Below are 18,264 nucleotides of genomic sequence, written 5' to 3'. Positions count from 1 at the left end.
TATTGGTCCTATATTGGCAAACTTGAAAACAATGTATTGATATCTGTGGAATTCATAAACTAAGATTTTATACCCATGAATGCATCTGTTTGCATTCTTACCATTGTAAGATCCATCCTATGAAAGGGGTTGTTGATAGTCCTGATTATGAAAAAAATTGTCATCTTATGTGCCTGTTAGTGTAAAAACAAACCCTAATGATTGTGAAGTTGGTCTGAAGTTTGGAGAATAAAAATTAACGAGACTCTCTCCAAGGAGGACAACTTCCTCCGCTCAAGGTAGATAGCCTTTCTTGCTCTCATTTTCTCCATTTTCACCGTCTTTATCCATTTTCCCAGGTTATTGTCATGATCTTTATTCTGTCATTTTCATTACCATGAAAAACTATACCACCAATATAGATATTATCAGAATCATCTTCATTTGCACTGTCCATCTGTTATCATTCATCCGTTTGAAATCATTTATGTTGACCTTATCATCATCCTTGTAATATTTTTTTATTAGGAGAAAAGGTATAGCACATGTCAGTTTGTATTGTTAATTTCTTCGCCATTGCCTTTGTGATCATCATACTTGTCATGATTCAACAATCATTGTTAATTGTACTATCCATCACCCCATCTGCCCACGATTCACTGGTTAACTTTCCACGTGCTTATATTGTATCCACGTATCACTCCTGATGTTCCGAGTCGAACGTGTTCAAGATAGCATGATATACCATAACATTATGACATGATATTAACTTTGACCAAGCATTGTCTACAAGAATGTATAACTATGCCATAATGCATAACTATTCTTGATATCCCGTTGTTTACTTTCTCTTTTCACTAAGAAGGAAAATCAATTGTATGTTTTCCTGTGAGCAGATTACCCACCAGGGGTATCATTGTTTGCATGCTTTATTTTTCTCTCGAGTGACAGAGAAGTGAAGTAAGGGATAACTAATATTTAGGTAAGAGATATGTATACGTAATGTCCAATAAAGTAACCTGGAAGCAGGAAAGGTATTTTTTTGTCCCTGGCTTCTTCTTGTTCTTTGGTATCACATGTAAAGTACCGAGATGACGGGTCAACTAGATTGAGTTCAAAATGAACCTGACTTATGATATAGAATGTAAGCTCCACCATAGTTCTGGTAGGCAAACCACTTTCGCATATTAAAGTAAAAGTAACGAGTAGAGGGGTCACTGTAACTGTTTTCAAAATGAACCTGATTTGCGATATAAAATGTAAGCACCACAGTCCTTATGGCCAAGCACTTTAGCATGTTAAAGCACTGAGGCGATGGGTTACCATGATTGAGTTCAAATTAAACCTGATTTACGATATAGAAACTACGGTCCACCACAGCCCTGGTGGGCGAGTACTTTAGCATGTTAGAGTATTGTGGTGATGGGTCACAATGACTGAGTTCAAAATGAACCTGACTTATGATATAGAACGTAAGCTCCACCACAGTCCTGGTAGGCATAGCACTTTTGCATATTGAAATAGTGAGTAGACGGGTCACCGTGACCGAGTTCAAAATAAACCTGACTTACGATATAGAATGTAAGCTTCATCACAGTCCTGGTGGACAAAGCACTTTAGCATGAGTACTGATATGACCTGTCACCGTGACTGAGTTCAAAATGAACCTGAATTACGATATAGAACGTAAGGTCCGTCACAGTCCTGGTAGGCTAAGAACTTTAGCATGTTAAAGTACTGAGGCGGCGGGTCACTATGAGTTCAAATTGAAACTGATTTACGATATGAAACGTAAGCTCCGCCATAGTCTTGGTGGCGAAGCACGTTAGCATATTAAACTACTGAGATGAAGGGTCACCGTGACTCTTCAAAATGAACCTGATTTACGATATAGAACGTAAGCTCCACCACAGGTCTGGTAGGCAAAGCACTTTAGCATGTTAAATTACTGAGACGACGGGCCACCGTGACTTAATAAGTTCCATCACTGTCCTGGTGGACAAGCACTTAAGCATGTTAAGGTAGTGAGGCTACGAGTCACTGTGAATGAGTTCGAAATGAACCAGATTTACGGTATAGAAGGTAAGCTCCACCACACTCCAGGGCTCCTGTTTTGTCTACTTGGACACAACTCAGGCCAACATTACGGGCGCCAAAGGCCTTAAAACGAAGAACGGGATAACCCCCCCCCCCTACGCAGATTTGGTAGGTGAATTGGAGTAGGTGACCAAAATGGCCCCAAAAAACTGCAAGGAATATACCCATGGATTTTGCCCAAAATCGGCATGTGACTGATTTGGCCCACAGGGAGAGGTAGACGCGAGGAGCCTGGACCCAAGGCCGTGGTCGAGGCGCCCTTCCAAATTTCGGAAAGAGGGGAGGTTCTCCCGTTTTTCGATTTTGGGCCTCTGTCGCCCGTACTGTTGAACTGAGCGGTTTTTAAGTTGACCCCAGAAGAGCCTTGCTCCCGCACCTCGACCTGTAGGTGAGATGGTGGGTAAATCGGAGCAGGTGACCAAAATGACCTGATTTGGCCCAAACTTAGCCCAGAGGGAGAAAGTCAGCCACAGTGGACGGCGAGGTAGAAGTGAGAAGTCTGGACCCAAGGGCATGTCCGAGGCGCCACTCCAAATTTTTTGGGGGGGAGGAAGGGTTCTCCCGTTTTTTACTTTTGGGCCTCTGGCGCCCATACTGTTGACCTGAGCTGTGTCCAAGTAGACCCCAGAAGAGCTTTGTCACTCCTCGACTTGTGGGTGAGATGGTGGGTAAATCGGGGCAGGTGACCAAAATGACCCTAAAAAAAATGGATTTGGCCCAAACTTAGCCCACAGGGAGAGAGTCGGCCACAGTGGGCTGCGAGGTAAACGCGAGGAGCCTGGGCTCAAGGGCGTGGCCGAGGTGCCCCTCCAAATTTGGAAGGGGAGGGTGGATTCTCCCGCCCTTCCTCGACCTGTGGATGGGATGGTGGTTAAATCGGAGCGGGTGACCAAAATGACTTGCATGGATTTTGCCCAAAATCGGCATGTGACCGATTTGGCCCAAACCTAACCCAGAGAGAGAGAGTCGGCCACACTGTACAGTGTACACAGGGCGTGGCGGTGGCGTCCTTCCATAATTGGGGTGGAGGGGGGGGTCTTTTGTCCCGTTTTTTGCTTTTGCCCCTCTGGCGCCCGTACTGTTGGCCTGAGCTGTATCTAAGTGGACCCCACAGGAGTCCTGGCACCCTCCCACCCCCCTCGACCTGTGAGTGAGATGGTGGGTAATTCGGATAAGGTGACCAAAATGACCCGAAAAAATATGCCCAAAATAGTCAAGTGACCTATTTGGCATAAAACTTAACCCAGAGGACCCAAGGTGAACTCAGTCACGGTGACTGGTCTACTCACTACGTTCATATGCTAAATTGCATTGGCTACCAGGACTGTTGTGCAGCTTACATTCTATAGAGTAACTCAGGTTCATTTTGAACTCAGTCACGGTGACCCGTCATCTCAGTACTTCAACATGGTAATGTGTTTGGCCACGAAATATATATATCTTAGGTCAGGTTCATTTTGAACTCAGTCACGGTGATCCGTCATCACAGCGCTTTAACAGGCTAAAGTGCTTGCCCACCAAGACTGTGGTACTGTGGTGGAGCTTACGTTCATCTTAATTTAGGTTCATTTTCAACTCAGTCACAGATGCCTATCGCTTAAGTATTTTGACATGCTAAAGTGCTTTGCCCACCTGGACTGTGGTGGAGCTTACGTTCTATATCGTAAGTCAGGTTCATTTTGAACTCAGTCACGGTGACCTATCACCTCACTACTTTAACTTGCCAAAGTGCTTTGCTCACCAAGACTGTGGTGGATCTTATATTCTATATAGTAGGTCAGGTTTATTTTGAACTCGGTCACGGCGACCCGTCATATGAGGGCTGTAACATGCTACAGTGTTTTGCTCACCAGGACTGTAATGAAGCTTACGTTCTATATCGTAAATCAGGTTTATTTTGAACTCAGTCACGGTAACTCGTCGACTCACTTCTTTAAAATGCAAAAGTACTTAGCTACGAGAAATGGTGTTGAGCTTACGTTCTATATCGTAAGTCAGGTTCATTTAAAGTGAGTCACGGTGACGCGTTGCTTCAGTACTTTAACATGCTATAGTGGTTTTCCCACCAAGACTGTGATGGAGCTTACGTTCTATATCATAAGTCAGGTTCATTTTGAACTTAGTAACGGTGACCCGTCACTTCACTAATTTAACATGCTAAAGGGATTTCCCCACTAGGACTTTGATGGAGTTTAGTTCTATATCGTAAGTCAGATTTAGTTTGAGCTATTAGTGGACTAATAAAATAGTGAGCTTGTACTAATGTACTTTTAGACTAGTGCTTATGTACTTAAGGACATATAGTACACTAATACGAGTACACTTGTACTAGTGCACTATTACACTAATACTAAAACAGTAGTACACTAGTACTAGTGTACAAATATTACACTAATAGTGTAACCATAATCCCACATATTACAACACCTATGGAAAACTACACCGCAACATACGTACGAACATACATACACACACCACTAACCTTTTGCTTCACGTGACCAAACCGTGAAATACTTCTGATTCCTTAAGCCACGTCCACACGGTCGAGCAGTGTCCGCCGGGCACGAGGGCTTTGCTCGACAACGGGCAATTTCATCGGGCAAACCATCAAACTGTCCGTTCCCGGCGCCATTTGCGGGCAGTGGATGGAGGGCTGACATCGCTGCCAAACGCATGAGGTGAGGTGCGAGCAAAGTTAGCAAACCCGCTCCGTACAGACCGAAGTTACCTTACCAATACTTTTGTACTAGTATTAGTTCACTAATACATTAGTAATTAGTCAACGATGTAAAACGTAAGCTCCATCACAGTCTTAGTGGCCAAGCACTTAAGCATATTAAAGTAGTGAGTTCACGGGTTACCGTGACTGAGCACAAAGTAACCTTGAATTACGATATAGAACATAAGCTCCATCACAGTCCTGGTGGGCAAACCACTTTACTATGTTAAAGAACTGAAGCGACATGTCACCGTGGCTCACTTCATATGAACCTAATTTGTTATATAGAACGTAAGCTCAACACCAGTTCTCGTACCCAAGCACCCGTGACTGAGTTCAAAATAAACCTGATATTTGGTACAGAACATAAGCTTCATCATAGTCCTGGTGGGCAAAGCACTTTAGCATGTTAAAGCCTTCATATGACGCGTCGCCGTGCCTGAGTTCAAAATGAACCTGACATACGATATAGAATGTAGATTCCACCACAGACCTGGTGAGCAAAGCACTTTAGCAAGTTAAAGTAGTGAGGCGATAGGTCGCCGTGGTTGAGTTAAAAATGTACCTGACTTACGATATAGAACGTAAGCTCCACCAGAGTTCTGGTGGGAAAAGCACTTTAGTAAATTGGGGAATCACCAAGTCACTATGACTGAGTTGAAAATGAACCTGACTTACGATATAAAACGGGAGCTCCACCACAGTCCTGGTGGGCAAAGCACTTTAGCATGTTAAAGTACTTAGGCGACTGATCGCCGTGACTGTGTTCAAAATAAACCTGATTTACAATATAGAATTTAAGCTCCACCACAGTCCTGATGGGCAAATCACTTTAGCATGTTAAAGTACTAAGTCGACGAGACACCGTGACCGAGTTCAAAATTACCCTAACTTACGATATAGAACGCATGCTGCACCACAGTCCTTGTGGAGAGAGCATTTTGGCATGTCAAGTTAGTGAGGCGACGGGTCACCGTGAACGAGTTCGAAATGAACCTGAATTACGATATAGAACGTAAGCTCCACTACAGTCCTGGTGCGCAAAAAAAATTCAGCATGTTTGATTACAGAGGCGACGGATCACAGTAACTGAGTTCAAAATGAACCTGGTTTATGATATAGAACGTAAGCTCCACCACAGTCTATTCCGGCAAACCACTTTAGCATGTTAAAGCACTTAAGCGAAGGGTAACCGTGACTGTTTTCCCCACAGTCCTGGTAGCCAAAACACTTTAGCAGATTAAAATGGTGAGTAGATATGCTTGTTTGGAAGAGAAAAGAAGACTCCTTGCAATACTAATACTAAGATACAACACTGGGCTTTATTTTTATCTCAGTATGATTTTGAATTATTCACAAACAAGGGAAAGAACATGTAATTGCTGGTGGTACACCATCTGAATATCTGAAATTGGTAGAGATAATATTTCTTTGTCGCGGCTCGTGCCGCTTAAATTCTTCTTATCGGCTTAAGAAACCTGCACAGCGAAGCTATAGCGATAATCCCATACCACACTCCTGGTCATATGGCCATTTCCCGAAGGTTGAGTGTGGTTTGAATTTTCCGCCAAAATCATCGGAAATTTAAAATTCCCGGCTCTGTGCAGGCATGCGCATTGTCGACCCCACCTCCCCCTCCCTATCCCCTCCCTTCTTACCCGGCTAGCTCGAGCCGGGCGTCGCGTCACTTCAATGAGAAATGAAGGCTTCGCCTGTGGGAGGAGGGAGGGACCCTAAATCTGTGCAGGTTTCTTAAGCCGATAAGAAGAATTTAAGCGGCACGAGCCGCGACAAAGAAATATTATCGGCTGAAAGAAACCTGCACAGCGAAGCTATGCATGAGACGAGGACAGGTGGGAGGAGAGGTGAAGCCTGAATCAAACCGTTATTACGTGTGTCTTTCCTATGGGAGACTTATTCATTTTATCACTCAGTAGAGGGGAGAAAGAAACGTCAAGTACCCACGCCGAAGAATGTGACATGCACAACATTGCACTGTTCACACAATGCGTAAATTATACGAAATTTGTATCCTGTTCAACGGTTCCTGGCCCCTCCCCACTCCTCGGTCGCCCTTTGCCCCCTCCACTTTTTTGAGATGAGAGGGGTGGAGCCGTTTCCATGGCGACACATGGGAAAGGGGCGACCGAGTGGTAGAGACACCGTGTCCCCAAGGGAGTCGTCGATGTCCAGTCCCTAGGTCCCGCACCCGCTCCACAGAGTGGGTGCGGAGAAACTCCAGCGATGCCACAAAGTCCCTGATGCTGTGGGCGTGCGGGGCATGGCCCGGGTCGGCTCTCTCCCAAAAAGCGGAAGGGCAGGTGCGCCCGGGACCTCGGGGTTAGGGGAATCCTAAATTTCGAGTTGTAGAAGAGATGATCCTCAGAAATCTCTTCCGTGTGGTCCACGTAGTCTTCGAACGCACGGACCGGGCGCAGTGGATGTGGGCGTCCTCCCTCCCGGAAGGATTGTATTCTGAGAGGGCCGATCATGTCGTCCGCTCGGCCGTTCCTGGCCAGGAATGTTGGTGATGGAGAGAGGGTTAGGGCCGAGCTGTCCTCCTCCAGTTTGGAGACGGACGGGTGGCGGGTGATTGCCGCCAGCTGTGAAGTCCTGTAGTCCGTAGTCAAGGCGAGCAGAAAGGCGACGCGTCGAGGGAAGTGTTCTTCCTCCATAATGGCCCTTTCGAACGCCAGGTACTGCAGAACACGATGCAAGGACCAGGCCAGGACCGGTTGATGTCTCGGCTCTCTCGAGGCGCTGATCCCCTTCATTAGGAGGGTTCACGCCCTCTGTGGCACTCGGATGTTCATGCCAAAGCGTAGCGGATCAGTGAGGGCTGTATAGTGAGGCAAGATAGTCGCCGGTGCCCTGTTGGTGGAGGTAGCCAGCCAAGTCAGGAAGTCCGGGACCATGCTGGCGGAGATGGTCACCATCGCGCGTCTCCGAAGGCAGTTCCGGAATCTCCGTCAGCAGGACCCACACTGCCGCACTGAGGACGGAAGGTGAGCTCTGAGCATCTTGTCTGCTGCCTCTGTAGAGAAGAGTTGGCTGAGAGCTCCCCGTAGAAACTCCAATTATCAAGTTGGAGTGACGCTTGGAGAGGCGCGGTAAGGCTGTTGGCTAGGCAGGCTGACCCCAGTAGAAGGGGAGAAGGGCCCCATCTCATTAGCTCCCCGAACCACGGCTGGGTTGGCCAGTAGGGAGCTATCAGGAGGACCTGACCCTTGAAGGATCTGAGGGTCTGCATCACCTTCAGGAGGACTAGTGTCGCTGGAGGAGGAAAATGAATACGTACCTCCAGCTGTTCCAGTCCTCCGTGAAGGCGTCTGGGCCTCCTGTGCGTGTCCTTTGGATGCAGATGAGGTAAAGGGGGAGCTGGGTCGTGTTTGGGGAGGCAAACAGGTCCACCTCTGGGGTGCCATAGCGGAGGGAGAACGACTCGAACACTTGTGGGCGTAGTTGCTACACTACGTAGATCTCTTGAAACCTGGATAGAGCGACCGGCGTAGGGCCCCCGACCGAAGCCAGGGACGCAACAACCTGTGGAGTGCTGAGGGTATCGGCCCGGGCAGGTCACGCGGGAGAAGCAGTATGCTCCTGTCGACCTCCCGTACCAGCCGTCGGCGCCCCAAGCGGCTCAGTGGAAGGGCCGGGGTCGCGAAGTTGAGGCAACCCCCCCCCCCCCCGCCACCGAAGGAGGGAGGACGTGTGAGAGAAGCACGCTCTTTTGGCGCAGGGGAGCACCCGAAGGACGCTGACTGTGTCCCACTCAATCCCGAGCCAATAAAGTCTCTGTGTGGGAGCAAGGGCAGACCCGTCCCAGTCCACCCCGAACTCCACGTCCGCCAACACACTCAGAGCCACTGAGATGTCGGCCGATGCACCCTCCCCGGTGGGCAAATGCATCAACTAGCCGTCTAGGAACATGAGTGTGGAGACGCTTGCTTCCGTCCAACGTACGCCTACCACTCTCACTAGTTTCGTGAAGATCCTCGGGGTAAGCGAGAAACCGAAAGGGAGTATGCGAGGCCAAGTTCGTTTCCGAGCGACCTCGTCCGTGGGCGTTAGTCAAGAGGCTTCGTCCTGGGTGAAGACGTTCCCTGAGCGTCTCCCACGAAGACGGGCCTGGACCCTCGGTATGTATCCAACTCACCCCAAGTCTTCCCGCGGGAAGTCCTCGAAGCCCGTGGCGAGCGTCTTCATCCAATAGTGTGCTATGGCAATTTGTGACGTCTCATCACCCACAAGCGGACTTCTATATGTTTAATACCTAGTGACATCATGTGATTATACTGTGACGTCACCGGATTGATCATGGCGCCATAGGATCGTCTCGTGACGTCACAGGGACACAAATTGACGTCATAGGACATGGTGACGTCAATTTATCACATAATGACGTCATCTTATCATACCGTGACATCACTGAGTCACAGTGAGCGTTGAAATAAATTTTGACATGGTAAAATTCTGGACCATCATGACTGTAGATTAAATTAAGTTGAATAGGAAAAGTCATGTTCATTTCGACCTAAGTCACAGTGAGCGTCGAAATTAATTTTAACATGGTAAAATTCTCGACCATCATGACTGAAGATTAAATTAAGTTGAATAGGAAAAGTCATGTTCATGTTGACCTGAGTCACAGTGGGCGTTGAATTAGTTTAACATGGTAAAATTCTTGACCATCATGACTACAGATTAGCTTAAGTTGAATAGGAAAAGTCATGTTCATTTCGACCTAAGTCACAGTGAGCGTCGAAATTAATTTTAACATGGTAAAATTCTCGACCATCATGACTGTAGATTAAATCAAGTTGAATAGGAAAAGTCATGTTCATGTTGACCTGAGTCACAGTGGGCGTTGAATTAGTTTAACATGGTAAAATTCTTGACCATCATGACTACAGATTAGCTTAAGTTGAGTAGGAAAAGTCATGTTCATTTCGACCTAAGTCACAGTGAGCGTCGAAATTAATTTTAACATGGTAAAATTCTCGACCATCATGACTGTAGATTAAATTAAGTTGAATAGGAAAAGTCATGTTCATGTCGACCTGAGTCACAGTGGGCGTTGAATTATTTTAACATGGTAAAATTCTTGACCATCATGACTACAGATTAAGTTGAATAGGAAAAGTCATGGTCATTTCGACCTAAGTCACAGTGAGCGTCGAAATCAATTTTAACATGGTAAAATTCTCGACCATCATGACTGTAGATTAGCTCAAGTTGAATAGGAAAAGTCATGTCCATTTCCACCTGAGTCACGGTGAGCGTCGAAATTAATTTTAACATGGTAAAATTCTCGACCATCATGACTGTAGATTAGCTCAAGTTGAATAGGAAAAGTCATGGTCATTTCGACCTGAGTCACAGTGAGCGTTGAAATTAATTTTAACATGGTAAAGTTCTTGACCATCATGACTATAGATTAGCTTAAGTTGAATAGGAAAAGTCATTTCCATTTCGACCTGAGTCACAGTGCGCGTCGAAATTAATTTTAACATGGTAAAATTCTCGACCATCATGACTGTAGATTAGCTTAAGTTGAATAGGAAAAGTCATGGTCATTTCGATCTGAGTTACAGTGAGCGTTGAAATTAATTTCAACATGGTAAAATTCTTGACCATCATGACTATATATTAGCTTAAGTTGAATAGGAGAAGTCATGTCCATTTCGACCTGTGTTTTTTTTTTTTTTTTTTTAAGGTCAAGGCATTTTATTTATGTAATACCTAGCACTTTGCGCCAACTTAAACTGTACTATTTAAAACCGATTTTCCTCTTCTCATTACACTAAATGATTGTAGTTTCTTTGAACTAATTTATACTCATTTTAACTAACACTAGACTCCCTAAGTCTAAAGTTCTTTTGTGTTTTACTTGGGGGTGGAACATCAGGTAAGTCATCTTTAAACTCAAGCCAAGTGAAGTTGATAAGAGGTTGGCTGTGGCTCATGAGAAGGGTTGGGTGGCGATTTTTTTTTTTTTTTTTTTTTTTTTTTTCTTAAGAAACCTGGAAGGAGGGTGGTGCCGTGAGGCGTTAGAAGACCATTGAAGCTCGGAGGTATGGGGCTGCCGAGGCCTGATGATCCTCGGGGAGCCACCCTCCGTATCATAAGACACGTCCCCTTGTCCTCCAAGAGGCCCGGGTTCTTACCACGGACGACTTGAGGACGTATGGGGAACGGAGTACGAGTGGAAAAGGTCAAAGTCTACGCCTAGGGCCTCACAAAGAAAGTTATAAGGCGTTAAAGGACCATTATTGGTCGAAGGTATGGGGCTGCCGAGGCCTGATGACCCTCGGGGCGTCACCCTCCGTATCATAGGACACGTCCCCTTGTCCTCCGAGAGGCCCGGATTCTTACCACGGACGACCCGAAGACGTATGGGGAACGGATTACGAGTGGAAAAGGTCAAAGTCTACGCCTAGGGCCTCACAAAGGGAGCCATTAAGGCGTTAGAGGACCATTATTGGTCGGATGTATGGGGCTGCCGAGAGGCCTGATGACCCTCGGGGGCACCCCCTCCGTACCATAGGACACGTCCCCCTGTCTTCCGAGAGGCCCGGGTTCTTACCGCGGACGACCCGAAGACGTATGGGGAACGGATTACGATCGTATAAGGTCAAAGTCTACGCCTAGGGCCTGACGAAGCAAGCTATGAGGCTGTTAGAGGACCATTAATGACCGGAGGTTTGGGGCTGCCGAGAGGCCTGATGACCCTGGGGGGCGCCACACTCCGTACCATAAGACACGTCCCTCTGTCTTCAAAGAGGCCCGGGTTCTTACCACGGACGGCCTGGAGACGGGGACGTATTGCGATCGTATATGGTCAAAGTCTACGCCTAGGGCCTGATACAAACCGTGAGGCAATAGAGGACCGATGATGGTTGGAGGTATGGCGCTGCCGAGAGGCCTGATGACCCTGGGGGGCTCCACACTCCGTACCATAAGACACGTCCCCCTGTCTTCAAAGAGGCCCGGGTTCTTACCACGGACGGCCTGGAGACGGGGACGTATTGCGATCGTATATGGTCAAAGTCTACGCCTAGGGCCTGATACACCCCGTGAGGCAATAGAGGACCGATGATGGTCGGAGGTATGGCGCTGCCGAGAGGCCCGATGACCCTGGGGGGCGCCACACTCCGTACCATAAGACACGTCCCCCTGTCTTCAAAGAGGCCCGGGTTCTTACCACGGACGACCCGAAGACGTATGGGACGGATTACGATCGTATAAGGTCAAAGTCTACGCCTAGGGCCTGACGAAGCAAGCTATGAGGCTGTTAGAGGACCATTAATGACCGGAGGTTGGGGCTGCCGAGAGGCCTGATGACCCTGGGGGGCGCCACACTCCGTACATAAGACACGTCCCTCTGTCTTCAAAGAGGCCCGGGTTCTTACCACGGACGGCCTGGAGACGGGGACGTATTGCGATCGTATATGGTCAAAGTCTACGCCTAGGGCCTGATACTAACCGTGCTGCAATAGAGGACCGATGTTTGTTGGTGGTATGGGGCTGCCGAGAGGCCTGATGACCCTGGGGGGCGCCACACTCCGTACCATAAGACACGTCCCCCTGTCTTCAAAGAGGCCCGGGTTCTTACCACGGACGGCCTGGAGACGGGGACGTATTGCGATCGTATATGGTCAAAGTCTACGCCTAGGGCCTGATACACCCCGTGAGGCAATAGAGGACCGATGATGGTCGGAGGTATGGCGCTGCCGAGAGGCCCGATGACCCTGGGGGGCGCCACACTCCGTACCATAAGACACGTCCCCCTGTCTTCAAAGAGGCCCGGGTTCTTACCACGGACGGCCTGGAGACGGACGTATTGCGATCGTATATGGTCAAAGTCTACGCCTAGGGCCTGAAACAAACCGTGAGGCAATAGAGGACCGATGATGGTCGGAGGTATGGCGCTGCCGAGAGGCCTGATGACCCTGGGGGGCGCCACACTCCGTACCATAAGACACGTCCCCCTGTCTTCCGAGAGGCCCGGGTTCTTACCACGGACGGCCTGGAGACGGGGACGGATTGCGATCGTATATGGTCAAAGTCTACGCCTAGGGCCTGATACAAACCGTGAGGCAATAGAGGACCGATGATGGTCAGAGGTATGGGGCTGCCGAGAGGCCTGATGACCCTGGGGGGCGCCACACTCCGTACCATAAGACACGTCCCCTGTCCTCCGAGAGGACCCGGGTTGTTTACCAGGGACGGCTCGAAGACGGGGACGGATTGTGCTCGTATAAAATCAAAGTCGAAGAATGGGACAAACCAGCAGCCAAGCGGAAAGCGATAAAACTAACAGACGATTAACCAGCAGGAAACGGGACCGCCTGCTCCCATGTGGGCAGCGAGTTAACCACTCCGTCCCGTTTCCGCGATCTAAGTGATGCGACGCCCGGCTCGAGCTAGCCGGGTAAGAAGGGAGGGGATAGGGAGGGGGAGGTGGGGTCGACAATGCGCATGCCTGCACAGAGCCGGGAATTTTAAATTTCCGATGATTTTGGCGGAAAATTCAAACCACACTCAACCTTCGGGAAATGGCCATATGACCAGAAGTGTGGTATGGGATTATCGCTATAGCTTCGCTGTGCAGGTTTCTTTCAGCCGATAACTGATGTTGATTATATTTCTTTTCAGTTGATTATAGAGATTACAAATAAAGATCCAATATTGGCTCAGTTAGAGAATTTTTTAAAACTGAGATGGTCAAAAGAGCATAAAGTGTCTTTGCTAGAATATGCTGGTGTAAAAGGAGAATTATCTCCACATAATGTAATTTTGTATAGAAACAGAGTATTGATTCCTGTGGATTTAAGAGTTAGAATTATAAACCATTTACATAGTGGTCATTAATGCAATGAAAACAACAGAGGCTAGGGATTGGATACGGTTGCTTGATATAAATCAAGACACACACACACACACACACACTTATCACACACCTCGTGGCGCAGTGGTTAGAGTTCCTGGCTGCCACTACGGCGGTCCGGGTTCGAATCCCGCCCAGGGCTGAAATAATTTCAGTACCGCTGAGCTGCGACTCGTTACTCCAACTGAATTGTGTATGTGTGTGCGTGTAAGGTCACAGCACCCATAGATCGGCCATATATGAGTTTTGAGCTCTCTTCCGGGAGGGAAATAGCTGTCGATCATGAGTTCAACACGTGATCCAAGACCATGGTGAATCACATATACACAAACGCGCGCACAAACACGTGCACCCACACACGCACGTACGCACATACAAACACACGCACACACACCGGGGTTCGATTCCCCGGTCGGGCGGAGATAAGTTGGGTTTGTCTCCTTTCACGTGTAGCCCCTGTTCACCTAGCAGCGAGTAGGTACGGGACGTTAGTCAAGGAGTTGTGACTTTGCTGTCCCGGTGTGTGGTGTGTGAGTGGTCTCAGACCTACCTAGAGATCGGCTAATAAGGAGCTCTGGGCTCACTGCCGTAGGGTGGTGTCTGGCTGTCTCGACAGAGACTGCTGCAGATCCGAGGTGAATACACATACAAGCACATGCTCGCATACACACGTACACAATCACACACACACACACAAATGCACGCTTGTTTGTTTTCCGTTTTCTTCTTTTCCCATACTCCACTGGGTGACAAATGAAACATCACATTGCGTAGCTATGATTTAATCTTAAATAACAATCTAAGTACATGGAACAAAAATATACAATCTGGACATTACAGTACAGATGGCCAGTGTTAATAAATTAAAGAAAAAGAGAGAGAGAAAGGAAAAAGGAACGAAAAGAAATGACTGAAAAGGGTGATCGGGCGACTGAGACCGGTGGTGGTCACAAAAGGTATGAGGCAGCCATTGCCTCTTCTGGTAAGGAATCGAACGCAGGATTTTGGTTAAAATTCTCATCTGGGATGGGATGGGAGAGGTGGGGAAGTGGCAGCAATGCTTCCAATATCAAAACAATAATATGGCACAGCAGTAGTCTTATTATGGTACAACTATATGTATGATAACAATAATAATAATAATAATGATTGTAAAATCAGAAAAATCAGTTGTATAAAGCGAGCAAATCCTATTTTATACCAGTGATTTCCAGTGAACTTAGTTCTGAGCATTCTTCCACTGGGCGAATCTCAAAGATTCATGTCTATCTATGCCACTTCCCTTGTATATAAAAAGCTTTGATTAATGACTAACTTATCATTGTGTAAGTTGACTTTAGTACAAAAAAGTAAAGCTTCTAGGTAAGATCATTTAGAGTGGGTGAATTAATCGATCGTTTCAAAACTAGCAGTAAAGTAATTAGTATGAACAAATTTTACTGGAGGCAATATTATTGTTACAGTAGTTGTAGTATTATTAATGATAAGAGCAGTAGTAGTAGCACTAGAAGTGGGTGGTGGTGGTAGTAGTAGTTCTGCGCATTGACTGTATGATTTGTATCATTTCTGCGCAAACAGAAGTTTCTATTTTCACATTTCAGAGTTCGGTGTGGAGATATTTCAGAAATCATGTCCAAGAAGAACTTCAAAATTCCTTCCTAAGTTTTTCTTCGCATGGATGGATTGTCGAGCTTGTGCAAATAATAATAATAATAATAATGAAAATAATAATACAATAATAACAATAATAATAATGATGATAATAATAGCAGTAATAATGAAGAAAAATCATACAAGACTTATGCCAATGCAAACCAATGAAAACGGGGGATGATCGGCCTATTTGAAACTCTTTAGAATGTCGACAGGTCACCCTCTTGGATTCCGTGACGTCATGATACAATTTCAATCCACTTCGCTCTAAGGCAGCGAGTGCCCTCGGAAATAGTACAATGTTCCTTTACTGGAGCGTAGTATACTATCACTTGAATAACAAACATCGGATCACATTCACTGAAGTTCACAAGAGAACTTTCGGTTAGCCTTCAGTATACAATATTGTCTACATTGCCACGTAGCAATACATCTTCGTCAGCACGTTCCACATGTACTCTTTCTGACCTCTATACACTGATTCAGATCTACCATCTATACACAATGGACACTTCCCGCCTGGTCCAGCCCTCGCCTTTTACACAAGGGAGAATGCACAGTAGTGATATACAATGTCTGTGGCCTTGTCATTTCACGAAAGAGAATTGAACAGGACCATTTCATAAAACGAGCTTAAAACGAACTACATTTTGGCAACACAATATAAAAAACAGCACTAAACACAAGAACAATGACAGTACATTGTTTATCCTTCTATATAAAAACGCAAATGATATATCCGTAACAAGAGCATAAATTATGACCATTTTACAACGGACTAGCATATGAAGAATGCAAACACCACCGCAGACTGAGAGGGTAGGTACAGCATTTATAATAATAAAAGGTACGACAGTTTCTTTTAAGTACACATGGCAAACGATAAATTCTAGACAAAGTATGTTCGGTACGGGATGGTTGCAAACTTGTCTAGAAATTATGAGACAGTAAAGATAAGTGGAACAGGAAGGAGGGATGAAGAAGCGTTTTTGCGGTGGAGGCGGCTGAGCCCCCGCTCCATCGCGCGCTCGTCCTTGCGATGGCTTCGAGACGCCATGTTAAGTAGCTTCGAAGCGCTGCGTTAGGCTTATGAGGCGCGTATATGTGTCGTCAATACGCGTCGACCAATGTGTTCTCCTGTAGTTTTGTCTGTTCTTACTTCTGTGTCATGAACCCGTAGTATGAGTACTTAACATGAATACCTAATCCTACACTCACAAGCCTCACCATGAGTATTTGCTTCTTAAAAGATCATCTGGTGGGCACCGGGGAAAATCAGCCTGTGGTCAACTGAAGAGCAACCAAAGGCCCTCACGACAAACTCACTTCATTTTCGACGCTCCGACCATGAGCTAAAACTGGGAAATCCTAACGAGATTATCTTCTTATATACAATCACAGACAATATCTTCAAATGTATTTAGTTGATGAACATTGCATTGGAAAGCATTCAAGGACAGCTAGAAACACACAAAGAAGCAGATTAAACTAGGCAAAATTGGCTTCAATGTATATGTAGATACGACGCATACTCCAAAATTCCAATACATTTAGACTGCTCGACTTATATAGAATATTCCAGCTTGTGCCTCCCAACCTTATATTACTATAAAAAATTGACTTTCTACACAATACTCTTTATAAAAAGCTTCAGTATTCCTAAAAAATCAAAACTGTATAAAAGCTCGATCACTCTATATCTTATTGAAAAAATAAAAAACAAAAAACGATCGTGGTACAGGATCTGATCCTAAAACGGTAGCCATCCCCGACTCTTCCCAGTTGCTCGAATATCACGGGTGTTTCAGTGTTCCTACCAAACACTACCAATCTGTTCCGTAGTGCACAAGTGTGATGCTACGGCCCGCTTTACGTAGTTACTTAGCAGCTGAATGCGCACACTTTCAAAATTGGCCTTGCCTCCAACAGACTTTGTTGAATTGGCAAATCATTGTGATGTGTGTTGTGGTAGCATATATCTGTGGAACAAGCAAACCTGATGCTATGGCAAGAACAGACTTGTAGTTGTGTAATTACGCCTTGGGCATTTTTGGATCATCAACTGAGACGAACGCCTAAGATATGTGTGTGTGAATGTGAGTGTGTGTGTGTCTGTGTCTATGTGTGGGTGTGTGTGTGGGTGAGGGTGAGGTGGAGGAGGAAAATAAGAAAAAGAGGAAAATAAGGAGGGCGAAGAGAATGATGCTTTGGTTTTTACGACCAGCTTATGCTTTAATAATGGCCACATTCTTGAGCAAATGGTCATTCCTGTTACTTTCAAGCCTGTTGACAAAGAGTTGCGAAGAAAACTGCCGCGTGTTGGGACGGGGGGGGGGAAATAATAAATGTAAGGTCCTATGGAAGGGCAAGGACCAATTGTTTATATATATCGGAGTTTCCATGGCATCGTCTTCACTGTTCCTAGGAACTGACACTATCCCTTACAGTTTGAGGGACATTCCCTTGCAGTTGTCATTTCCAGGACAGCTGGACCTTTCCAGGGACTTGTTATAAAAATTAATGTCCCTTAGGATTCTGAAAAAAAAACACTCAAGCACCAATAGGAGGAAATACGACTCACAACCAAGTACTGAAACAAGACAGCCACTTGTAGTGCTAGAATACAACTGCTAGTACTAATACTAGTATTAGTACTAGTCTCCCTGGTCAAACTAGTATTCACCCCTCATGACTTCCTGTGGTTGTAGCCACTACGTTGTGCTGGGGGCATCTGGACGAGGCACTGCTTGTGTCTTTAACCCAAGCATGGTGGTTAATATAATCATTCTATTCTGGCTAAAACCACACGATTTTATTCAGCTCTAAGATACCTCTGGGCTTCAAAGTGTTAAAGATTTGGAAGTATGTGCGTGAGGTACATCACAATGTAAACCAAAAACTACATGGAACTATGTCAATGTAATAA

The sequence above is a fragment of the Oratosquilla oratoria genome, chromosome 17, assembly GCF_046742065.1.
Source record: "Oratosquilla oratoria isolate Oo_2021 chromosome 17, ASM4674206v1, whole genome shotgun sequence".
NCBI lineage: Eukaryota > Metazoa > Arthropoda > Malacostraca > Stomatopoda > Squillidae > Oratosquilla > Oratosquilla oratoria.
Note: the sequence above shows the minus strand (reverse complement) of the source record.